This window comes from Martes martes, assembly GCF_963455335.1.
Source record: "Martes martes genome assembly, chromosome: 2".
Lineage (NCBI taxonomy): Eukaryota > Metazoa > Chordata > Mammalia > Carnivora > Mustelidae > Martes > Martes martes.
The window spans coordinates 193,957,744-193,984,572 of NC_137889.1; the positions used below are offsets into that span (position 1 = coordinate 193,957,744).

The window sequence follows — 26,829 nt, forward strand, 5'->3', positions numbered from 1 at the left end:
TCTGACTGACTTATTTTGCTTATCATAATACCCTCTAGTTCCATCCATGTTGTTGTAAATAGCAAGATTTTGGTTTTTGATGGCTGCATTGTATTCCATTGTAGATATCTACATCTACCACATCTCCTTTATCCATTCATCTGTTGATGGACATCTCGGTTCTTTAAGCAGACTCCCTGCTGAGTGTGGAGGCAGAAGGGAAGTCAGGCTAAAATCTCACAACCAGGAGATCCTGACCTGAGCCAAAATCATGAGTCAGGTTGCTTGATCAACCGAGCCACTCAGGCGCCCTGGAAATAAAATCATTTTTGATACTGCTCTTATATTTGATTATCTTACAGAATTTAAGTAATCTGTGATAATTTTTCATTTGTTGTGTTTGATTTTTCTCAATAACATTTCACCCACAAATGACAGATTTTCTTCCTCTGTTCCAAATTTTAGTATTTTTACATACTTTATTTCTGAATTGGCCAGGCTTTCCAGTACAGTACTGAGTAGTAAAGATTAACAGCTAAACATTCTTGTCTAGTTCTTGACTTTAATGATAATACTTCATTGAGGAAGGGGGAAAAAAAAAAAATTTACCAGAAACTTAAGAATTCATACATGTGGTTAAATCAAATGGTGTCTATGGGCTTACATAAAAAAGAAGTATCTTCTGATGATCAGCCTTATTTAACCATTTCAGTTTTTGTTTTTGCTGATAGTTGTCACATCTCTAAATAATAGTATATAGCTATTTCAAAATTTATACAGTGCAGATAATGTATATGTATTTAAATTTATCCAACCCTCATAAAACTTTGCTTCATTCCAGATCCGCTACATTTTTAGTCTCAGTTCTGCCATTGAGAAACTGACCACTGCCTCTTTTTTTAGAGAAAGCTTCACTTGTCTCTTCATTTTGTAAGATGAAGAAATGGTTCTTCTGTCCTTCCACTTACCTTTCTACCTCCATTAACCTCCTGCCTTCAGTTAACTACTCTAAAATATGCTGCAGCTTTTACATTATCAAGGATGATAACATTTATATTGTTTTGTAACTGTAGTTAAAGCTTCTGCCCTTTGTAGATTGATTCTTAGCACAGTCCATAAATATTTTCTCTGCTTTGTATATTGCAACTATTACTCCAAAGCCAAATAACACTGTTTCCCTTTTTATGTTACATGTCATGACACCCATGCTCCTTAATGGATAATATTCCTAGGGTAAATTTTAATTGGATTTCTTTTCTCCTTTCACCTATCCCCTTCTTTTTCCTTTCTTTACCTCTTTACCTCTTCCTCTTCCCCAGTCCCCCTTCAACAACAACCCCTCCCCCCCAGTTATTTTCTTCATCACGTCCTCACTTCTTTCGAGTTTTTCTGTCCTCTTTTTCACTCATTTTTAACTAAGACGTCTTCTGCTGGAGCCATGTGTCTTCCTTTTCCAACCTGACTATACAACTTGGCACAGCAGATCCACAGTGAGTCCACTGTTTAGTGATTCCAATTTCTTTTTGTTTCTTGGTTTAGAGTTTTGTTTTATTGGAGTAAATTCTTCACATAACTGCCTGAGAAAGTTTAATAGTCATTAGTGTTGTTTACCATATATTTTTCCCCCTGCACACACCACCTACCTTCCAGGCACACTATAGGTTTGTGTATTTTTGCTATGTAAAGTTAACTTGCTCTCTTCAGTGAAAAGCCTCTTTTCTTAATGAGAGTCACCAGAAATGTTCCAGATATAGTGGCAGTTTTATCAACCTGGTTTCTGGGGTAAGGATAATTTGACACAGAACTTTCAATGTAACTGCAGTAGACATGGAACATGAGAGAGAAATATACCTTTATTGTTTTAAGACTGGAAAATTTGGGGGTTATCATTGCAGTATAACCTAGTATATTCTGACTGATGAAGGATATGTGAGTTTGTTTTAATTCCTAAAATACTTGAAATTCTGTTTTCTGAGTACTTGATTCCTAATTTGGAGAAATATAAAACTAGATTAAAAATACTTTTCTCTCAGAAAAATAAAGACATTGATCTGTCTTAGCATTTCTTGTTGCTGATGAGATGCTGGGGGAAGTACAATTCCTATTCCTTTGCAGGTAATCAAAAATTTTCCCTTCTCAAATCTTTTAGGGTCTTCTACTTACCCTTGTTTAAAATTTCATTGTAATGAATATATTATGCATCCAGCTTGGCTCTCCCATTGGCTGTTTTTGAAGATCACATATATGTCTACTCTAGAAAACTTCATTATATTGTTTTGCTAATAATAGCTCCTTTTTACCTTTTCAGTTCTTTTTTTCTTCAATTTATCTTACTACCTAGATTAATACTTAACATTTGTCACATTTTCTGTCATCTTTGTCTTTTGTTTATACATTCTAAGAGATTTCCTTGTTTTGTCATGTCTTTTGTTTTCATGTGTTTCAGGTTCAGCCACTATATTTTTATCTTTCAAGAATGTCTCTCTTAGCTTAGTTTCCCCTAGAAAGCTGCAGTTAAGAAAAGGGCTTGCATGTTAGTATTTTGTTTCTAGAACTAATCCTATGAAACAGGAGTGTGGGGAAAAAGAAAGTGGCATAAGAAAGGAGAGAAAACCTGTACCAAGGTTCATTATTAACCTGGTCACTGCTGTGGAGAACTAATTGGTTTCTATCCTGCTGGGATCATCTAAATTGGTATGTAGAATGCTTCTTAGATTAAGCCACCTAAAAAATGGTAGAAGAGCAAATGTATTATGGCTCTTGTCTCCCATTTGTCAAGGGTTTTGTATGGTGTATCTCTGCTGTATTTGGATGTTCATGTGGACAACATAGCTTGTCATAGGTGTCCCACATCAGTAACATCAGAGAGACTCAGGGGCAGAAAGCAAGATTGTGCAGGACAGCTGCTAAGCGACTAGTTACCTCTTTAAGGAAGCTGATCGATAATGCAGTGGCTGAAGGAAAACAAGGTTAGTGGCAGGATAGAAAGCAGTGAAGAGGTCAGGTAGGGCAAAATGAGCAATAAATACAGTCCACATTTTGCAATGCTCTTATCCCTTGGTGCCCTCTATTAAGTCCAATCAGTGATAGACTTTTCAGTATGGTGGCCAAGTTCACCCTTTATAAAGGGGTGTTGTGTTAGTAAGAACAAGGTTTTCTCCTCACTGTGCAACTGGTTCTGAGGGAATGATAAATATTTATCATCTTCCTCCTCTGTTACAAATTTCGTGTTTCCCTGTCTCTGGGCCAGCAGTTTGGCTGGCTGTCCTAAATGATTAGTCTGATGGGATGATATGGGCCCTTATCTTCATGTTACCCTAACCTTCTTGGATCCTGGTGCTGCAAGTACACACTTAAGGCTTGTCATTAGGCACTGAGTTCCTACTTCACTGGATTTTAGTCATTCTTCTACATCTCCTGGGTCTTGGAAAAAGTCCCTATTTCCTGTCATGTAATTGTGATCCTAGTAAGAGTAATGTCAGAGTCAGTTGTCCCCACTAATAATAACTATTTTTCTGTCTCACTGTTACGGGGAGTCCAGAATGATCAAGTCATAGCTTCAGTTGGGTGGAAACCTTACTGTGTCCCCAGTAGATTTTTCTTTACCAACCTCCCTCCAGAAGCAGAACCCGGAAGAAACTGGGGAGTCAAGATTTTCAGTCTTGGTCCCCCCACCCCAGGTCTCAGGGTTCCATTCTTTTTCTATCCAGGCACTGACTTTGGCACAGGAGGCCTGTTGAAGTTGTGAGTTGGGTCTCTTTTGTAGCTCTGCTATCTTTGCAATTAAATTCTAAACCTGGTTTCTGCTGCTTCAGAAGAGAAGAGTCTAAACACTGCCAAGGAGAACTTCTGACTTTCACAGCATGTTTCAATTTGATATTTGTTTAAACTGAGCTGTCATTGCCTTATTTTAAGCCTTCTAAAACTATTAACAAAAGCCACTTTAACTATATGCTGTATGATTACTGTTGTACCCATACAGTCAATAAGTCAGTACTTCACCTTCCTCATTCTTTACTCCCCTGTATGAATCAAAAATTGTGATTTTACTGAATTTTAGGAGTTGTCACCCTTGCCCATGTCATAACAGTGAGATGATTCTTGCCAATTACGAGTGAATTGTCCAGTTTCCAAGTTTCCTCTTGGGGGTCTGCTTTTAAAGCCAGTTCTGGTACAGATGATCTCTGTGTTCTCTTCAGAGCCTGAGATAAGGATCAGAATGCAGTAGTTTATTTTGAGAAATCCAAGGGTTCCAAGAGTAGAGGATAGGGAAAGGTGAAACAGGAAAGTCCAGGGAAGGGAGAAAAGTCAGTACCTGTGTATTACAGAGTTGTTCATCACTGTGGACACTGTGGACAACTGGGACTTAATCCCACCGAGACCTAGTAAGCAGCTGTGGAATATACCCTCAAATGACTACCTGAGGTTTGGAGAGAGCTCCTGTTGAACATACTGCTAGATTATACACATGTAAGTGCTGGGTGAATTCATTTAACAGTGTGCGCAGTGTCAAGTCATAGCGCAGAAAGTGAGAGAGCTTTGCTCTTAGGCTATAACTACAAAAGCTCCTTGTCACAGTAAAAACTGGAGGAAAAAATGGGGTGAAAAGGTAGGAGATGCGGCATAAGATGTATGAAATATACAAATGCTCTCCCTTTTTTCTGTTTTATAGTATATTATATGGATGAAGTATTTTTGATATCTGAAGTTACTAATACAGTTAATCTTTCATTTTTAAAAATTCTTCATTATGTCTGTTGAGAGTGTGTGTGTATTTTAGCTTTATTCTGCCATTTTATTAGCTTTCCCCAAATGTTTGTTAATCTTTAGTTGTCTGTTTATATTTAAGAATGAGGCAATGGAGTGACTCACTGGATCTCTTTGTACCAGTGAAGAACTTGTTAACTGGATGGGTTTTTTGTTTGTTTGGTTTTTGTTTTTGTTTTTATTTTTTAAGATTGTCTAAGACTTTTATTTTTGGCTGACTTTGGCTTTCATGCTAAGTGTATGTGTGTATACACACAGACACACACACACACACACACACACTAGGCATTCCGTAAAGGGACTTATAAATGTCAGAATGAGAAAGGCTTTACTTAGATGTGTTATATTGACTCTAGTTACTTTATTTTACCCTGGACATTTCTTTTAGAAAAGGACCCAGATTTTTTGGTTTAGGGAGAATAAGGAGGGTGTTACGGTAGATAGGTAGATACGGTAGATAGGGTATAGGGACCACAGTTTAAGTATCTAGCTTCTAGACTTTTTTTTTTTTTTTCCTGTACCAGGATCCAATCCAGGATCATATGTTGTATTTTGTTGTCAACCACCTTAGTCTCTTTTAATCTGAGATAATATTTGGTCCTTTTTTTTCCTTAATTTTAATGCTTTTGATTAATTCTTGGCCAGTTATTTGATAGAATGACCTTTAGTTTTAGGTTTGCTTCATGTTTATGATTAAATTCAGATTGTGCATTTTTGCACAAGAGTGCTGAATAAGTGATGTGTGCTCTTTTCACTATCGTTTTCATGAGGCATATGATACTGTATCTCATTAACGGTGTTACTAACTCTGATCACTTAAGATGATGTCTTTAGGTTTCTACACTATAAAGTTGTGATTTTTCCTTTTGAAATTAAGTATTTTATGAAGGGATAGTTGGAGACTGTAAATGTCCTATTTGTCATCATGCCATTGCCTTGTAATTTTAGTATCCAATGATGGATAATTCTTGCGTAAAACAAATACTACTGTGGTGTCTGCCTGATGGTGATTTATGTATCCATAATTTTCTTCTATAATTATTAATTGGAATTCTGCCATAAGGAGGAACTTCCTCTTTCCTCCACTTACTTATCTTTGTTTCTTTCAGTATAGATTTATGAATATTTCAAGGGGCTGGCAGGTAACACCTATATTTTAAATCAGTTTACTGGAAATTCCTAGAACCTTTAGGTCGGGGCTCTATCAATCAAGATTCAGTCAGGAAAACAGAAAATTCGCTAATTCTCTCTGTAGCTGATCTTGTTCATTCTTCTATTCATTCAGTTCTATTTTATTTCATATACTCAATTATATTTCATTTAATAAATGAATTTCTGATTTTTAGAATTTCAGAATGGTTCTTTTATACATCCTTCTCAACACTTCCATTCTTACGTTAACCACTCATGTCTAAACACTTTTTTTCTCTATCTATAATCTTTAGGTGCAAATCATCCTGTTTTGTATAGTTATCTCCTCGTGTGGTTTTCATGAGTTAATCTTCTACAGGTATTGATTTCTGCAAACATTCCACATGTATTGTGAAAACATCTCTTCAAAATGTTTTTTGATTGCTTCTGCTGCAGCCTAGCAGGATCACCAGTTTAGAGCCAGTGTAGAGCCTTTAGACTCTCCTGATCACCTGTTGTATGTACTTTTAAAGCTCTCTTGTTTCTAATTGTTTTCCTGGCCTTTCCTAGGCCTCCCATTCTGTTCTTCATTGCAGCATTTTTGATTGAGTCAGTGTATTTTGCTTCAGTTTTTGTTTCATTCCATTCCAGCTCTTGCATCCTGCTTGTCCTCATTGAGATTGATCAATCATAACTCCAAAGGTCATCTTGCCTGACAGGATTTCTGATTAACTTTTACCAGTTTGTATCATTTTCATTGACCTTATCTTTGCCACTCTGAGCCACTGTCATCCATGACCCCAGAATTCTAGATTTTTTACAAATAACAAATTTACCCTTTGTAGTTTTTCGTCACCAAAGAAGAGTCAGTAGAAAAACACCACAGTAGAGAATGAGTGCAGTAGATGCAAACAACAAACCTGAATGGACAAAAAACATACAAAAAGATGGCCAGTGAGATAAAGAATTAGGGATTTGCTTATTGAATCAATGAAATGCATTTCCATATATTTTGAGTTGGTAAAACACATATCTACTATAGAAGAGGCACCAAATAACTGATCACTCTAGTATTTTTTAATGGCTGTTTGAACAGACTGGTGATGGGTGCAGAGATGGTTCCATGTGGGTCCAACAGAGTGACTCCCTTTAACTACTAATGTGCTAGCTACTACTGATAAAAAGAATCTAGCCTGCTAGTGTGTATATTCTTATTATTCATTTGGAGATCAATGAGGCTACAGACTCAGTGGGCCTCTTTCGGCCTTGTCTTTGAGGCTAGACTTCCTATACCCCCCATTTCACAAATTTCATTTTAAAATTATTCATCTGAGTTTTACCATGATGCAGTGCTCAAAGGTAAAAAATCTTTGGGATGCTAGCAAATGAGAAATTTGTAACATCGTCTGCTGTGCCAGTTTTCAGTTTATTGTGTCTTGGCTTCAGATTCAGCTTTGTCATACTGAATCTGAACGCTGTCAACATTTCTTCTTTGCTAACTGGCTAAATGTCATGCGTTATCAGTAGAGGACATTGGGGTGACTGCAGAGTGTCAGCGGGACCCATCCCTTTAAAGGCCTCACCTTTCTTTTTTTTTGTTCAGTAATTTTTGTGACTTGTTGGATTTTGAGAACATATATTTAAAGAATGTACTTAAAAATTAGGCCTAAAGATATACTAAAACATATGAGAAGAAAACTAGTAGTATATTTGTATTATTTATGCTTTAATAAACATTGCATTCTATATGGAATATGGAATTAAAACTCTTGGTTACACCATTCCTGACATAGATGGACCCAACTTTGTGCATTATTAAGGTTAAGTTCATAATCACTTGATTTTTTTCTTTGATCTCTATGGTGTTTAAGTAATTCTGATTGTAAGCAATATATTTGAAATAATACTAGCACAGAGATTATAAAGATGAAAGAAGTTACATCAGTTCTGTCATTCTGTGTAACCACTTGAAGTTTTTGTGTTTAAATTTCTTTGGACTTCTTAGACATTTGGAAGACGCTAGAATCAACCTTGAGGAAACAAACACATGGATAGTATTGTAATTTTTGGAATTTATAATGGGATTTTTGTGATTTTGCTAAATGTACCTTTATGTTTACATCTTTCCTGACTCTAAGTATTATATCGCTGTATGTGAAACTTTTCCGAATTAAAAGGAATGAGAATTCTTTTTTTTTTTTTTTTAATAAATAGTCTTTTTTTTTTTTTTTTTTTATTTATTTGTTAGAGAGAGAGCGCGCGAGCACAGGCAGACAGAGTGGTAGGCAGAGGCAGAGGGAGAAGCAGGCTCCCTGCCAAGCAAGGAGCCCGATGTGGGACTCGATCCCAGATTGCTGGGATCATGACCTGAGCCGAAGGCAGCCGCTTAGCCAACTGAGCCACCCAGGCGTCCCAAGGAATGAGAATTCTTGATCACCTATGACTGGACATAGGTTTATGTATCTGGCTATATAGTCTAAGAATTGCAAAGACCAATTTTGGCAATCATTCATTATCTTATTTGTAGAAGTTACTTCAGTAAGAAAACAAGTAGATTAGAATTCAGCTTGGGTAGTACACGTAGAGCTTCATTATGCCTCAGGCTAATGTGTATGTGTAAGATTTTTCTCCTTTACCCCTTCCCCCACCTCACTATTTTTTTAAAAAAAGACATTAATGTAATTAAAAGAACATTAGTGCATTACTTTTTTCTACTTTGTACTTTACTATTTATTTTTTACTTTTTAGTGACATGATTATATATTCTGGGTTTAATAAAAGAAAATATTCATTGTTTCCTTTCTGGATATTATTAATGTAATTAATTTCATCAGTGATTATTGCTAAAAGTAATTTTGTTGTGTAGAAGAATGCTGTAAAAATCTCCATATAATCAAAAGTGCTAAGTATGCCTCATTTCCATCTAACTGTTTAAATATATCTCTTGTCAGTCAGAAGAACTGTTCTTAACTTGGTTTCTTTTTTATTTTTGTGGTTTACCTTGTAAGTTGTATTCTGACCCTAAATACCAATATTTAAAGGCAAGCGTTGGAGGCCTTTTTGCTATTTCAAGTGCTTTCTTATGCATGGACTTTAAAAATTGTTGCACACAATATTTGGCTCTTTATGCCATCAGCAATTTATTTTTATATGCTGTATGAGAAAAGAATCAATAAAAAGGTTATATAAGTTTCTGTCAAAAGTCAAAAAATGGGAGATTATTGTAGGAGGGGGGAAATCATCTAACATAGTCCAGAGCAATTGAACTCTCTTACTGGACCCCATCTATCATTATACTCTCCTTACTATATTTTATTTTGTGTCTTACTATCCAGTTATAAAGCGTTGTTCAATAAAGTGAGAATAGATATTCAGACATATCCAAGGCTTTGTGTGGAAAATATCTATAGTCCTTTCAACCAAAGATTTTACTGGTGCATAGTTTTAGGTAGGAAGCCAGTTAGAACATTCAGAATTCCTGTAACAAAGGAAATTTATAGGAAAAAGTATTTTGTATTTGAAGAGGGTTGTGAACTATAAACACAAAGGACTTACTTGCTTAAACATTGTGCTGAGGTTCTTGACCAAACTTTTTTTAACTTACCTTCCATCTGTACTTAGGTCATGATTTGTGTCCTTAAAGATGGCCCCACCTCTCATATTGAGTCTTTGCTGAAGAAAATGTGTTCTCTGGAATTGGATCTGGAAAGCCTCCCCAGGAGTGGTGGGGTGGTGGGGACCTGGGGCTATCTGTCCATCAAGGAGTACAGAGGCCTCCTGACCTTCTGGCTTTTAAGAGGTAGAAGGATGGCAGCAAGGGCTTAATTTTGGCACTCTGCATATACCATTTCTGAGGGGATACCCACCTATGTACAAGGTTTTCATTTTCCTTTTCCTTTTGAGGCATGTGTTTCTGGCACTTGATACTAAACAAGATACACACTTTACCTAATGACAGCATCCATACTTTTTTATGAGCAGAATTTTCCATCTTGTGACAGAGAAGCTATAGAATTATTTAGGAGAAAGAAAGCTGGCCCCTGGGGAACGATTTTTCTCTTACTTAACCAATAAAGACCCAACTGGAAACAAAACGAAAAAAAAAGCAAACAAACCCAAAAACTTCAGGCACCTTTGTCTTAGTTGGAGTATAAACTTATACAGTTATTATAAGTTAACTTATACTGGAATCTCTCTCCCCTCCTATAGTAGTATGAATAATACTGTTTGGCCACTTACAAAAATGTTCAGCTGTGTTATTCTTTGTCAGGGGCACATGTATTTGATCTTATTTATAGAGCAGATGTGTCTGAAAATGTGTGTAAAAACAATCAGGCTTCTTAAGTCACAGACTAAAACTGCAGTGAGTCTCTTTTTTTTTTCCAAGTTATGAAATTATATATGTCAATATTAAGGTAGAATTATTTGAGGTTTTTTAAAATGAGAGTTATAAATAGACTATAATCTATCTTTACAGGTAGCATGTCCTCCTTGGTTTGATGAACAGAATTGAAGAATCTCAAGAATATTGAGGGAAGTAGTTGTCAAAAAATACATAGGATTATTTCCCTCTTAGGGTAGAGTGGATTAATTAACATAGTATATTTAACCAAGAGTAAAATATTTGGGTGAGGTACAGGTCTTAATGAAGTGTGGAGGAGAATGTGTCACAACTTGATTCGCAGAGGTTGAATTAAATGGAGTGATCTTACTTATGCTTCCTGGCTTACTATGCCTACTATGTCTCAAAAGTCTATTCCCTTTTTTCTTTTCTTTCTTAAACTTTTGACAAAACAAGCAACATTTATGACAAGGAAAATAACAGTTGCCACATAGGCCAGCAGGAACCCAATCACATCCAAAGAATGGTACTGGAACCGGGTGAGGTTTTAAGAAGGTGAGTGTTGGCTGCTTTGTGAAAAATGACAATCCAGAAGACTGGTTGGTCAAGAGGCTTTATAAACTGATCATGATGAATGGTTGATAACCACGTAGCATTCTCTTTATAGCTGAAAGAAAACCAAGTAATTTACAGAACAAAGTAGAAAAGGTAAATGAAAAAGATAAATGAAATTTTCATGTGTATGTGTAAGGGTTTGTGTGGATGGTAAAAATGAGTGCCACGTAACTCTGGAGAAAAATTCTATTATTTTCCTTAGAGACAATTAGAGATATTTATGGGCTGGAATTTGTTGACTGTCTAGGACTTCAAGCTGTGAAGAAAGAAAAACTGGGAGATGACAAGTATTTCTCATTTAGAAAAAGTGGTATGAGTTAATTCTGAAAGGCAAAAAAAAAAAAAAAAAGTCAAAATACATGATTTTGACATGGAAATTTTGGAATTAATCCAGTAAGGAGTTGTTAATAGATCTGGTAAGCAAGTTTCAAAATACTGTCATAATCCAGAGATAGGAGGCAAGTCCATGTGAAGTTCAGGGGCATGTCCGGGCAGAGCTGATCAAGAGCTGGTGTTGACTTGACAGCAGTGAAGTCGTGCTTACAAGTGTGGAATGGATTGTGTTGTTTTGAGTCTTGACTCATACCTTATTGTGTGCTTTTTTTTCATTTCTGTTTTTCAGTTTTTCATTTTTGAATGGATAGGAATGATATCTTAATCTGATTATTTTGAGGAATAATGTATTGATTCTTGGAGTTGTCTGTCATTTGGAGACTTCCATTTGGGTTTGGTATTGTGGTTTTTCTAGTTAGTATTGCCATTTTAGAATCTGGAGAGTGCTCAATATTTTATTTGCAGGCATTGCTAGTTGCATTTGTTTCTACTGTTGAAATGATTATGGACTAAGACAAGGAAGAAGGATTAATAAGGAGGGCTTTACAAACTTTAAATCACAAAGTGCTCTGACACTGTAGCAATAACCATGGAGGTAACTTCTGTCCCTGTCCTGTGAAAACTAGTGAGAGCACCACTGAGTTTTTGAGAGGAGGGAAGTAATCCTGAAACATATTTGTAATACAATAAGGAACAACTATATTGAAGAACTAATTACTTAATCTGTACAAAAGAATTAGAATTCATAAGCATTCAGTATATATCAGCTAATAAATTTTCCTCATTTTTGGGCACAACTTTACCTTATTAAGAATTAATTAAAAGTAGAAAGACATCTATTTTAGAAAGATATGCTTTTTCATAAAACTGCCAAATGAACAATACCATCCTTAAGAAATAAAAAATGTGCTTCTCATGGTGCTTATTTAGGATGAATAATCAATTAAAATTAAATAACACTGCTTTTAAAATGCAGATGTCCCCTGTGATATTATAACCAAACATTCACAAAATTTTATTTCTAAAGTCATTATGAAACAAAAAGGGGAAATATATACTTAATTATGATATTAGTAATAATAGAAAGAGTATAGGAAATTCGTGTGTATCCTGAAGTAATTTGGAAACCAAATATTTCTGGTCCAGAAAATTTGGCTTTTAAACAGGACTATCCCAGTAGATCTCTTCTAAGTCAATTACTTTTTGATTTTTACAGTTCTATCAAATAAAATAAGCATAACCAAATTACTGAGTATAACTGCATTTATAAATAGTATTCACAAAGTTTTAATTGAATAAATTTGAAAGTTGTAGAATGTTTAAATTTATATAAATGTATATTATATATATTTAAATATACATAAATATAAATTTATAATTTATCAGTGATGGAATCAAAATATTAGCATAGAAAATTTTGGAGGTGTTTAATAGAAATTCAAGATTGATAACATCATGCTGGTTTACAGAAATTAAACCATTTTAGAAGAGTTTAAAACAATGTTCTCATGCTGAAAGTCGTCATTGTGCAGATAAGTACTGTTACAACACTCATGGTTCCCTGCTTTGTTCTCAGTGTTTCCTCTTAATCTTTCTGTTAACCATTTTGGTGATTCTTTTTATTGATTATGTCAAAAATTACTATCCTTAAACCTCTTGCATTTTCCCTAAATGCAAGAAACCTTACTCTGACACTCAGAATGGATTATTGAAGTTGGTCTTCCAGCACCGAGCAAAACTTACTTGTAATTGTTTTCATAGCAGGACTCATGGCTGCCTGCCTGGCTTTCGTATGCACATCTCTCTAGAAATAGTGTCTGGTTTAAAAAAAAAAAAAAAAGGTACTCAGGAAGGATCATTAATGATTATCCTCAATGCACTGAGCAAATTTGTACTTGACATTGTATTAAGTTCAAACTAATAGCTGCTCCCTTGGCCTTTATGTGAGCAATGTTATCAGGTGGATCTGCAAACAATGGAATGCCCACCATAGGGATACCATGGTAATTGGCCTCATAGATGCAGTTGGTTCCACAGTGAGTTATAAAAGCTTTGGTTTTCGGATGACCTAGGATTGAGTGAATTTCACTAAAATTAATAATTATGTCTTTAAATCACCACAGTAAGGGCCCCAGGGAACCCTTGCACCACAGTGGGAAAGCTACCTCAGGGTTCTCTCCAGCAGAGCTATGGTCACCCTCCTGAGTAGCTCGATTCAGACTAGATAATGCTCTTGGTGAAGACATGTTTGCCCAGAATTGTTTCAGTCGTTCTGTCGTCTTGTCCCTGATTGATGCAAATTAAAAATATGTATATTACTATGCTAGAATAACTCCACTCTGTTCAGTGTACTCTCCTTCCAAAGGGGGAAAAATGTAGAGGAGCAAAAGTTTTCTGGATACCTGATCAAAACCATATGCTTTTTTTTTTTTTTTTTTGGGAAAACCATATGCTTATCCTTTTCTCCCACCCCTCCTGTCCCTCCGTTCCTCCCTCCCTCCCTTCCTCCTTTCCTTCCATTCTTCTTTTCTTTAAATTGATTATTCCTTTTTCTCTGGAACATAATGATCTAGCTTTCCAATATAAAAATATACTTTCTCATCCTAATCATTGTCACAAAACTTCTTTTCAAAATTATTTTTAGAGAAAAGAAACAGTTTGCAAACCTCAGTGGTCTTGTAGACTGTTTTGTAGAACATTCTTCAAAAGTATAATTCCCCCCGATGGCATTAATTTCAATATGATACTGAACTTTCCTATGACTCACATAGTGTGTCCTGGTGTAGTGTAATTCCAGTGACTGTAGCAACAGTTAAGATTACCTAATCTGTTTTGTTTCATCGGCCTAAAATGAAAATTTTAGTGTTTTGTTTGATTGTGTGAAACTCTTTCATCCATGCTGTGGAAGATGGTCCCCTATAGTATTACACTAATCTATTCTCTGCAGATTAATTACTGATACAGACTGGTTGTTCTCATTCCCTGACATCCTTGTGAAAAGAAGCTTATTGCAAGAAAATTTGCAAAAGTATAAAAAATTGCAAAAAAGGAAGTAAGTTTTAATCATGCTGTCTATCTGGAGATATGCCTGGTTTAAAATGTATGTCTTTTTTTTTAATTGAAAAAAAAATATATATAAAACATTGTGTAACTTAAGGTGCACAACGTGTTGACTTGATATATTTATATATTTAATATGATTTCCATCATAATTATAGCATCTCTATCTTGTCACATGATTATTTCCTTCTTGTGGTTAGGATGATTAAGATCTAGTCTCTTAGCAAGTGTGAGGGTTATAATACATTATTTTTGTATTCACCATACTGTGCGTCAGCTCTCTTAAGACTTATTACTGCTAGTTGCAAGTTTGTACCCTTAAAAAACATCTGTATTTCCCCACTTGCCAGGGTTGTTAGCCCCTGATAACTGCTATAACACTCTCTGTTTTTATGAGTTTGGCTTATTTAGATTCCACATATAAGTGATACAGTATTTATTTTTCTCTCTTTTTGAAAAGATAAAATTGACAAAGGTTTACGTAGACTAAGGAAAAAAAGACTCAAAATTAGAAATGAGAGAGGAGACATTATAATTGATAATACAGAAATGCATAGGAAACACAAAAGACTACTATGAACAATTATATGCCCACAAGTTAGATAACATAGAAGAAATGGATAAATTCTTAGAAAAACACAACCTACCAAGACTGAATAATGAAGAAGTAGATATCTGAACAGACCAACAATGAGTAAAGAGATTGAATCTAATCAAAAACCTCCCAACACAGAAATTCCCCAGGAATAGACAGCTTCACTGGTGAATTCTACCAAACATATAAAGAAAAATTAATGCCAGTCCTTCTCAAATGCTTCCAAAAACTTGAAGAGGAGGGAGTACTTACAAAATCATTCTCCAAGGCAAGCATTATCCTGATACTAAAAACAAATAAGGACACCACAGGAAGGAAAACTATAAATCAGTATCCCTGACGAGTATAGATATAAAAATTCTCAACCAAATATTAGCAAATTGAATTCAAGACCATATTAAAAGTATTATACAACATAACCAGGTGGGATTTATCCCTGGGATGCAAGGATGGTTCAACATGGAACTCAATAACAGTAATACATCACATTAACAGAATGAAAGACAAAAATAGCACAATCTTCTCTATAGAGGCAGAAAAGGATTTGACAGAATACAACATCTTTTCATTATAAAAACCCTCAACATATTGAGTATAGAAGGAACATACCTCAACATAATAAAGGTTATCGGTGGCAAACCCACAACTAACATACTAAATGGTGAAAAATTGAAAGCTTTTCCTCTAAATCAGGAAGAAAACATGCCACTCTTGACACTCTTATTCAATATAGTACTAGAAGTGCTAACTAGAGCAACTAGGCAAGAAAAGAAAGAAAAGGCATCCAGTTGGAAAAGAATAAGTTAAATTGTGGTTATTTTCAGATATGATTTTGTGTGTGGAAAATTCCAAAGACTCACCCAGAGAAACCATTGGAACTAATCAGCTAGTAAAGTTGCAGATAGAAAACTGACATACAGAAATCAGTTCCACTTTTATACACCAATAAGGAAACATCTGAAAAATAGATACTGTCTTGTTCACAAGAGCATCAAAAACAATAAAATAGGTATTAATTTAACAACAGGGAGAAAAATAAATTTAACCAAAGAAGTGAAAGGTCTGTATAGCAAAAACTACTTTGTGGGGAAAAAAATAGAAGACACAAGTGGAAAAAATCTTATGTTCATGAATGCAAAGAATTAATGTTGCTAAAATGTCCATACTACCTAAAGCCATCCATAGATTCAATGCAATCCCTATCAAAATATCAATGACGGGGGCACCTGGGGGGCTCAGTCTGTTAAGGGTCTGACTCTTGATTTTTGGGTTGGTCATGATCTCAGGGTTGTGAGATGGAGCCCCATGTCGTGCTCTGTGCTGAGCTTGGAACCTGCTTAAGAATCTTTCTTTTCCTCTCCCTCTGCCTCTCCCCCCAGTCATGCTCTCTATAAATAGATAAATATATAAATGACATTCTTCACAGAGATAGAACAAATTATCCTAAAACTGGCATGAAACCACAAAAGACTGCAAATAGGCAACACAACCCTCAGAAAGAACAAGGTTGAAGTCCTCACACTCCTTGATTTTAAACTGCATTACAAAGCTATAGTAACTAAAATAATATGGGACCTGCATTAAAAGAGAATATAGACCAGTAGAACCGAATACAAGAGTCCAGGGACACATGGGTAGTCTGGTCAATTGAGTGGCTGGCTCTTGATTTTGACTCATCATGATCTCAGGGTCCTGGGATCAAGCCCTGTGTCAGGCTCCGTGCTCAGTGAGGAGTCTGCTGGAGGATTCTTTCTCCCTCTGTCACTACCCCTAGTCGCGTGTGCGTGTTCTCTCTCTCTCAAATTAAAAAAAGAATGTAAGAATCAAATTCTGCGTATATAGGAATACCCAATGGGAAAAGGATTATCTCTTCAGCAAATGGTATTAGGAAAACTGCATATACATGCAGAAAAATGAAATTGGACCCCTATTTTACACCACTCACAAAAATCAACCCAAATATATCAGAGACTTAAACATAAGATGTGATACCATAACGGTCCTAAAAGAAAACATAGGGAGGAAGCTCTTTGACATTGGTCTTGGCAGTGACTTTTTTGGATATGAGACCAAAACCACAAACAACAAAAGCAAAACCAACAGGTGGGACTACATCAAACTTAATAGCTTTCACATAGCAAAAGAGATGTCAAAATGAAAAAGCAAACTAGAGAATGGGGGGCAGTTTTTGCAAACCATATATTGGGTAAGGAGGTTAATATAAAACATAAGGAACTCCTACAACTCAATTCCAAAAACCAATCTGATTGATAAATGGGCAGAGGAACTACATAAGCATTTTTCCAAAGAAGACACCCAAATGGCCAATCAGGTACTTGAAAGGATGCTCAGTATCACTAATCATTAGGGAATTGTGAATCAAAATTACAATGAGATACCACCTCATGCCTGTCAGAATGGCTTTTATTAGGAAGTGATAAGTGTTGATGAGGATGTGGAGAAAAGGGTATCCTTGTACACTGTACTCAGAAGTGTAAATTGCTTCAGCCACTAATGATAAACAATATGGAGATTCCTCAAAAACTAAAAATAGAGGTACCTTATAATCCAGCAGTTATACTTCTGGGTGTATACTCAAAGAAAAACAGGATATTGACAAGATATATGCACTCCCATGTTTGTTGAAATATTATTTACAACAACCAGTGGAAACAACCTAAGTTCCATTTGTGACCACGTGGATGGATCTCAAGGACATTATGCTAAAATTTGTATGTTTTCATTCTAATCTTTATTAATATAATTAAGTCTACATTATGACATATATTTTGAAAATTTTAATCCCAATTTGTTGTATTTTTTCATTGTGCAAGAAAGTTGTGATCTTATATTTATCATTTTGCCCCTCTTTTCAACCAAATCTCATAAATACAGCTCATTAAGTGTAATTAAGCATCCTTTGATTAAACCTTATTAATGGTGTGATATACACAAATATAAGTTATTTAATCATTACTTAATTTTTGATATTTAGATTACTTCCAGTGTTTGCTTTTATGAATAATTGCCTCAAATAAATTTTGTACATCTTGATTATTTTTCTCTGCATAGTTTTATGAATATATTATGAAGCCAAAGTCTATAAAGCATTTTTAAGACTCCTGATGCATTCTGCCAACTGTCTTAATTCTTTAAAAAGGGTACAAAAATTTTCTGAGAACTTAATAATTAATGGAAAAGTAAGTAGTTTGGAAAAACCATTTCTTTATATGATTCTTAACAGTCACTGACATGGATTAAAATCTTGTTTTTGCAACTTCAGAACAACAGCTCCTATTAGTAATTATTATAATACTGCTCTTTATCCTTCTCCTGTCCTTCTCTTTCTCCTCTTTTTCCCCTTCCTATTGACAGTTACTTTTTCAAAATTTAATGAGGAAATCTTTCAAGGGTAAGGTTAGATAACATGAAACTTTCACTAATCTTATCTTGGTCTTTGAACCTTGTGAAAGTTATATATCACCTAAACAATTTGCAATCAAAAGGTGCACTATTTTACTCTCAAATAAGATACCAGTTTTATATTGCCACCACTAAGGAAGTAGACAAAAAGGATCTCTTAAGAGATCATAAAATTGTTCACTAAAGGTCACTTGCTTCTTATTTATATCTTAAAGGTATCTAAATTTAGGGGAGTCTGGGTGTCTCAGTCAGTTAGGTATCTGCTTTTGGCTCAGGTCATGATCCTGGGGTCCTGGGATCAAACCCTGTGTCAGGCTCCTGACAGTGTTTGCTTTTCACTCTCTCTCTGCCCCTTTGCCCCCTCATGCACACTCTCTCTCCTTTTAAAAAAGAAAAAGGTGTATCAATTTAAAACATACTAGTTTCTTGTTTTCCTTCATAAGGACTATCATCCTATGAACTGAACAGAATCTTTATAATTTTAAACTGTGGGCAGTTTTCAGATTAAAGTAGTAGAGATCATTTGGTCTTTATAATAAGAATTTATGGTTCTTATTATATACGCAGTGTACAATTTTTCTGTGTTCATTCTGTCAGGCAGCTATGGTGTTGAGATGTATGTTCCCTAGGGGAGCTTTACTGAGGTTTTCTGTAAGTTTGGTGTAGGTAGACAACACCTGTTCTGACTGACTACACCGTGTCTTCTAAAATGCTCTAAGGTGTAAAACCCTGGGACCTCATATGAGGAGTGATTTAAATGCTGGAGTGGAAGAAAGTAAATGTTGGATTTGGCTCTGAAATTGTTGGGTAACACATTTATATTGTTGAGTCATGGTTTTACTTTTAGTTAGAGCACTATTGAAAAGCCCTAACCCTTACAAAAAATTTTTTTTAACGTTTTAATGTGCTCGCTTCCTTGCCCCCATTTGTACATTTACTTTTAAACAACTTTATAGGAAACATGCTCACTAGGACTGTGTGAGAATGTGATATTGATATGTTGGAAAACCAGTTACTGTTGAGGAATTAGATTTGGATGTCTGGCAGCCACTGGATTGATTGTTTATAGTATGTGATAGTAACAAATTAACAGTGATGACAGAAGTTAACATTTCTTCTGGAACACTGAGTATGTGCCAGAGACATTTTGGATGTTTTATATGTACTATATATAACCCCCCCCCCCCCACCGCCGCACCAACAACATGCGGTTGGTACTATTATTACCAGTAAGTGTCATCTCCCTGTGAACATTGTAGTCAGTTTTCCATCATTGTTGCCTTTTTTTGGACAACAGCCTGCCAAGTGGTTCCCCATTCCACTCTTGCTCCTTTACAATCTTAACTCAGTGACTACATCCTGAGAGATTTTTTGTTAAAATGTAATCATATTTTTCCCTTTCTTTTAAACCTTTTCATTTTCTCCTTAACCCTTAGCCCACACTACTATTTATAATTAGCTGTCTTCAGCTTATCTCTCCAGCATCATCTGTCCCTTTACTTAGCCTCTTCCTGCTAGAATAAGTTTGGAGTTCTTGGGAAATGTCATTCTTACTCTCCCTGCTTTTCTTTTGTGTTTTCCTCTACCTTCTGCTTCCCTTTTCTACATGTTCCTGCATATCCTTTAGATCTCACCTTAATTATCAGTGACTCAGAGATCTTTTCTATGATTCCCACTGAATTTTCCTTACCGTTGTGATCTATTCTTTATTATAACGTGTTTCATTCAGTTTTTATTATCTGCTTATATTCTCTCTTTCCAGATAAGGTGTCAGGTGGATGGTGGCAGAAACTGTCTACACTGCTTCCTTGAATATTGACACTTACCTCTGCAATATGTTAGCTACTTTGTAAGGATTCTTTTAATAAATATCTGATACTTACATATGGAATAATATAGGCCTTAAGTTAACTGACACTGTTCTCAAAGTCTCCTAAGTATTCCACTTTATTTTGTAATGATAATGAAATTCAGATACTTGTGTTGACTTAGAAATACATGAGTTTCTAATTAGGTCACTGTATCTGGCTCCCTGTGTGTCTCTCACTATAAATAAGCACTCTAAATAAAGAATACAGAGTCATTCATATTGAAAATGCAAAGTAAAGCAAAACCAAGAAATAGATTACCTTAGGCAAGGGTGTGGCAGGTTTGCAGTGGAGGCCTCCAACAAATTCAAAATGTGGTAGGAGTGGGCGAGGAAATAAAAAATGCAGTAGGTTTGAATGAACTGTATTTGAGCCTTCCCCATTAACCCAGATAATGTAGTGAATCTTCCTGAAGGAAAAATCACATACAAAACAAAAACAAATGTTAGACCAAATGAGAATATTGACATGTGACTATAGTAAGTGATTTTCTGAAAGGATTTTGGAATGATGTAGCTAAAGATACTTGAAAGTATTCTTTGGAAAAGCGATTGCGTGTGTATGTATGTGTGTGTGTACCTGTATAAATCTACCTATAGATTTATATATACAAAATGTGAATGAGAGAAATGTGAGAGGAACTTTATATGTCTAATGTCATATCAATACATTCACATTTTTAAAAAGATTTTATTTCAGAGAACAAAAGAGAGCATGAGTGGGGTTGGGGAAGGGCAGAAGGAAAGGGAGAAGGAGACCCCCCGCTGAGCAGGGAGTCTGACATGATGCTCCATCCCAGGACTGTGGGATCATGACCGAGCTGAAGGCAGACACTTAACTCACTGAGCCACCCAGGTGCCCCAATACATTCACCCATTATTAAGAATTATTGAACAAAACCATATAGATTTAAACATGCAGTTGTTTTTTTTTTCTCTAAAGCTATAAAAATAAAAGTTGCAAATACATTTAAACTATACAATTAACCCTACCATACTCATGAAAACACCTTTTCCTAGAGTACTGCATCTATTTGCTACAATTTAGCAACCTAATTCCTTGATCCTAGATTTTCCAAGTAAAGTGTGAGGTTTTAGAGTATGGCTCATTTCTTTGATTGCATTTGATTGGTTCATGGTCAGACTTTAACAATCATTAATGAAATTAAAATATTTGCAATTAGCTGAAAATTTCCCACAGATTATAGAAATAGAGATTTTTTGCTCACCTTTAGGTTTTTTTTTTATTAACATATAATGTATTATTTGCCCCAGGGGTACAGAACTGTGAATCATCAGGCTTACACAATTCACAGCACTCACCATAGCACATACCCTCCCCAATGTCCATAACCCAACCACCCTATTCCTCCCCCCCAACCCCCAGCAATCCTCTAGATTATTTTTTTTAAAAGGGGAGACATAGTGATAAAAAGATATAGACGAATGCATGTCCACCCATGAAAAAGATTTTAGGCTTTTAAAACATGATTTATAAACGCTTACTGAAGGAATGCAGAATCATTAGAAACCTCAAGTTGTAGGTTCCCAAGTCTGAGATAGAGCCACTATAGTTCTCAGCCATGAAGGAATCCTTCTCGTAAAATGGTGAATTAGTTTGGTTTTAAATAGAAACTGAGCTACATAAGTAGAAGCAATTTTCTAAATGCTATGATACTCATAGTAGAAATATGGATGTAACTCTTCAATCTACATGTCTTCATTCATCAAGACATTTTATGAAGTTTCTAAGTGACTTTTTTTTTAAATTAAAAAGGAACTACTTAGGATGGATATATAACTCCTTAAGGATATCCTAAGTGCTTCGATTTGTAATTTATGACTTCCTAGAGTGTCCGGTACTAATAATGGTCCACAGGATTCCAACCGAGTCTATAATATAAGCCTTTCCATAATACTTTTGACATTCACAGATCATTTTATATTTTCATTTTATCATTTCATTTATAAAAGACAAATTCTGACTTATAAAAACTTACCTTCCAAGACCACTAGGAAAATTAAAACTTTATACTATCAACTAAAAACATGACTTACCTAGTACTTCACTGTAAAACTGATCCCACTTCTTATTAGATATTTGGAAACAGAAGTCAAAATAAAGCCTATATATCATATTTTGTACCCTCTCCATGAATGTCATTTGATCACTTAATTCTGACATAACAGGTGCATAGGATGGAGGGAAAGGATGTCCTCCACTGTGCCTTTCAATTGCATAGCCAGGAGAGAAGCGAAGGCTGTGCACTAAAGATATTTTAAGTAGCTCAGCCAGCAGCTTACCACAGGCTCCAACGACATCTGCAAGAATGACATCAAACCTTGATTCTTGTAGTTTGGTCAAAAGTTTCTTGTTCAAAGAGACATCTTTACAGAGCGTCTCAAAAATATCGGACTATTCCAAAAATAGTTTTCTCATTATTAGAAAATATGTCCAATATGTATCTTTTGTCACTGATGTCTATTTCCTGACCCATTGTGTGAAAAAAAAGTCTCCAAATAATCTTTAGTGAAAAGTGTAGGAAATGTCTCAAATTTAATACCTGATGGATTTTTGAGATCATGAAACAAGGGAAATGAAGATTTCAGGACAGTGACCTCATGACCCCTCGTGAGAAGTTCATCCAGAATTGCCCTTATATTGATCCAATGACTATATTCCATTGGTCACATCAGGACCCTTCCACAACTCCCAGAGCTGAAGTAGCAATTCAGCTGTAGCAGCAGCAGAAGTGAGATCCATTTCATAGACATACTGGTCATATGCAATACTTCCTTTAAACTTCTGTTCCCTTCTGCCATTGCTCATGCATATATCCAAGGAGAAATCAATCAAGAAGTTAAAATATAACTCTTATCCCTCAAAGTAATGTATTATATGAACAGTCAGGGGGCAGATAAAGCAAGTGAAGGGACAAAACGTATAGAATTTGTGTTTACAGAGTGTGTTTAATACTGCATTAGGATTACCCGTGCTATTGCCCAGCTAGGAATTGATGATCTTGCAAGTGCAAATCAACTATATTATGTAAGAGATGACTAGTGTAAAAACAGCGGCAAGAGAGGTTCTCTGCAGTCTCCTTGTCACAGAGTTATGGATAGGGTGACATCAGCAAGATGGAGGGTTAGGAGGTCCCAACACTTGCATTCCCCTCTAAAACAACAAAAACATTAAACAACTGCAAACTAATGAAAATTACTTTAAGGAAGCTCTGGGCATAATGTAGACAGAGCAGAAAGCTTGTAGGGCTAAAAAATGGAGCATGGCCAGGGGTGCCTGGGTGGCTTAGTCAGGTGAGAGTCTGCCTTCGCTCAGGTCATAATCTTGGGGTCTTGGAATGGGTCGAGCACTGAGTTGGGCTCCCTGCTCAGCAAGGAGTCTGCTTCTCCCTCTCCCTTTGCTTCCTCCCTCTTTGCTCATGCATGCTATCTCTCTCAAATAAATAAAATCTTTGAGAAACAAAGCAAAAACAAAAAAGAAATGGAGTATGGCCATGTAGAGAAGTGTAGGAAGCATTTTATCTATCACATCCTCCAGTCCAGAGTGGCACAGGACCAGGAGGGCATCCCTCATAGTGTGGGGGAAGGGACTGTAGAGAACCCCAGCAAGCCTCACAATTATCAATTGTTTGCAGGCCTTGCTACTGAGAACTTCCACAGTCTTCACCAAAACTGATTCCAGCTGACAGAGCTGTCAGGCCTAGAGATGTCATGATGATGAGACCTGGTCCATGGGGCCCCATTATTGCCATGCCCCACTGTCTCAGATTGGGATGCCACAGTACTTTGCCATCTATGGGACCAGAGCTGCTACCGCTCTGTGCCTTCTCCCAAGTCCCAGATTGATGCTTTGACTTGTCATACCTGGAGTCATGCTCTGCCTTGCACCCTACACTGTATTCTAAGTTGTGGCTAGTACCTAGGCTGAGCTGCTGCTGCTCTACACCCTGTCCCTGGGTCCTAAGTCATGGTTTTAACCTTTCAGTGCTGGGGCCATGGTGCTGCTACTCTGAGCTTCACCCCTGGGTCCTAACTCAGATCTTTGATCTGCCACTACCAGGGTCATGCTGCTGATTCTCTGCACCTCACCCCTGGGTCCTGACATGTGGCTTTAGTGGACTGTCACTGGTTATGTGCTGCTGCTGCTCTAGGACTCTTTCTGCAACCAGAATTGGACTTTGATCTACTACTCTCAAGCTGTGTTGCTATAGTATCCTGTCCCTCTGGGCCCAGATCACTGCTCAGCCTTGTCATCTAAGGGCTTGTGCCACGACCATACCCCTGTCCCGCTCCTTGGGTCCAAGTCACTGAGGCAAACCCCAGACACAGACTCCAGTTCCATAGGAGATTGGCACATGCTTGTACCTCAGACTAACACCATGTTGACAGGAAATGCACCTGCACACCATAGCCAAAGCAATGTAGTATTTCTGCATGAGCCTGATCGCAGGACCTCAGCCTTCCTGCCCTTCTGAGTGCCAATGCACCAGGTGCCAAGAGGGATTTCCTCGGTTAGATCTATTTGTCATGTGCCCAAAAGGAGATCAGTAGGATCAAAGCAGACTTCACCTTTAGGGACCCCAATAGCTGTGACTGCCACCTGCAGGATCTCTGTAGCCTTAGCCAGCCACAGAAGACCCCTGCAGTCTTTGCAGATTTGGCCTATGCTGATGGAGCGGCACAGAAACTATACCACTATGTACTCCCAGGAACAAAGATACTACACTCTACATATCCAGTGGCCTTGCAGCAACCTTCCAGTGAAAGTCTTTCCCCCCCAAAGTCCAAAAATGCTGAGAAAGTGACTGCAACGTCTAATGCACAGATATCAACACAAGCCATCAGAAACGTGAAAAAGGAAGGAGGACACATGACACCACCAAAGGAACACAATTTTTCAGTAACCAATACCCAAGAAATGGAGATCTGAGAGTTAGTAAAAAAAACCACAAAATTATTTTAAGGAAGTTCAGTGAGATTTAAGAGGACATAGAGAAACAATTCAATGAAATCAGGAAAACGATGCATGAACAAAATGAGAAGTTGAGCAATGAAATAGAAATCATAAAAGGAGCTGAACAGAAATTCTGAAACTGAAGGATACAATGAATAAAATGAAAAGCAACAGAGAACTTCAACGTCAGGCTCAATCAAGGGGAAGGAATGATCTATGAACTTGAAGACAGATGTTTTGATATTATCTGATCAGAGGACAAAAAAGGAAATAAGAATGAAAAGTAGTGAAGAATGCTTATGTGAATTTTAGGGTACCACCAAGGAAGCAATATTCACATTATGTGAATCCCAGAAGAGAGAGAAATAGAAGATTTATTTAAAGAAATAATTGCTGAAATTTTCTGAAATCTGGGAAAATATATGGCCATTCAAGTACATGAAGTTCAAATATCAGATAGATTTAACACAGAGGTCTTCATTGAAAAAGAGTGGAATCAAGCTCTCAAATATTAAAGACAAAAATCATTTTGTAAAGCAGTAAGAGAAAAAGGACTCCTCACAAACAAGGGAATGCCAATAAGACCACCAGCAGACCTGAAGAGAGGGAATGATAGAGTCAAAGTATTGAAAGAAAAAAAAAACTGCCTGCCAAGAATACTTTACTCAGAGACATCTGGGTGTTCTCAGTTGGTTAAACATCTGCCTTTGGCTCAGGTCTTGATCTCAGGGTCTGGCTCCCTGCTAACCCTCCCTGACCCTCTGCCCCTCCCCTCCACTTGTGCTCTTTCTGTCTGTCTGTCTCTTCTATAAATCAATCTTAAAAAAAATAAACAAGACTGCATCAAACTAAGTATCTCCTACATAGCAAAGGAAATGATCAAAAAATTGAAAAGGCAATCTACAGAATGGAAGAAAATATTTGCAAATCTTATATTAGGAAAGGGATTAATGTCCAAAATGTATAAAGAACTCACACAACTCAATAGCAAGAGAAGCAAATCATCTAATTAAAAACGGGCAAAGGACCTTCTTCCAAAGAAGACATAAGAATTGCAAATAAGTAATGAAAATGTGGTCAACATCATTAACCATTAGGGAGATGCAAATCAAAACCACAGGAAGGAATCACCTCATACCTGTTAATATAGCTATTATCAAAAAGATGAAATTCAAGAAGTCAGGATGTGGAGAAAAGGGATTTCATACCATTTTGGTGGAAATGTAAATTGGTACATCCATTGTGGAAAACTGTCACAGTTCCTCAAAAACTTAAATGTTGAGATGCCATATGATCCAATAATACCACTTTGGGCTATGTATCCAAATGAAATCACCATTTCAAAGAGGTTTCTGAACTTCCATGTTTATTACAGCATTATTCACAATAGCCAAAATCTGGAAACAACCTAAATGTCCTTTGACAAATGGAAAATTCTTCTTTTGCCATTTGCCACAAGTCACAGCATAGATCTATTTGGAGGGCATTTAGTTAAAGAAAAAAACCAGGGAAAGATAGTGTTTGGTATCATTTAGGTGTGGAACCTTGAAAGAAAGAAAAACAAAACAAGCAGATTTTACAGGAAACCTAGAATAGTACTTGTCAAGGGCTGAGGGGAAGAGTGAATGGAGAAATGTAGGTCAAAGGTGAACTCGTAGTTACAAGAAGAATAAATTGAGAATATAATAGTGCGGTGACTGTAGTTAACACTACAGTATTGTATAGTTGAAAGTTGCTCAGAG

The 26,829-nt window shown here is 36.3% G+C and overlaps 1 pseudogene across 1 annotated transcript; it reads right to left on the minus strand.

Moving 5' to 3' along the window:
- Nucleotides 1–10,729: 10,729 nt before the first annotated feature.
- LOC308338378 (UDP-glucuronosyltransferase 2B4-like) lies at nt 10,730–22,887 on the minus strand (annotated as a pseudogene). Its single transcript has 4 exons — nt 22,171–22,887; nt 13,063–13,235; nt 11,886–11,890; nt 10,730–10,886 (listed from the first exon to the last, which is right to left on the minus strand). The product of its transcript is annotated as a UDP-glucuronosyltransferase 2B4-like (transcript).
- Between the last annotated feature and the right edge of the window lie 3,942 nt (nt 22,888–26,829).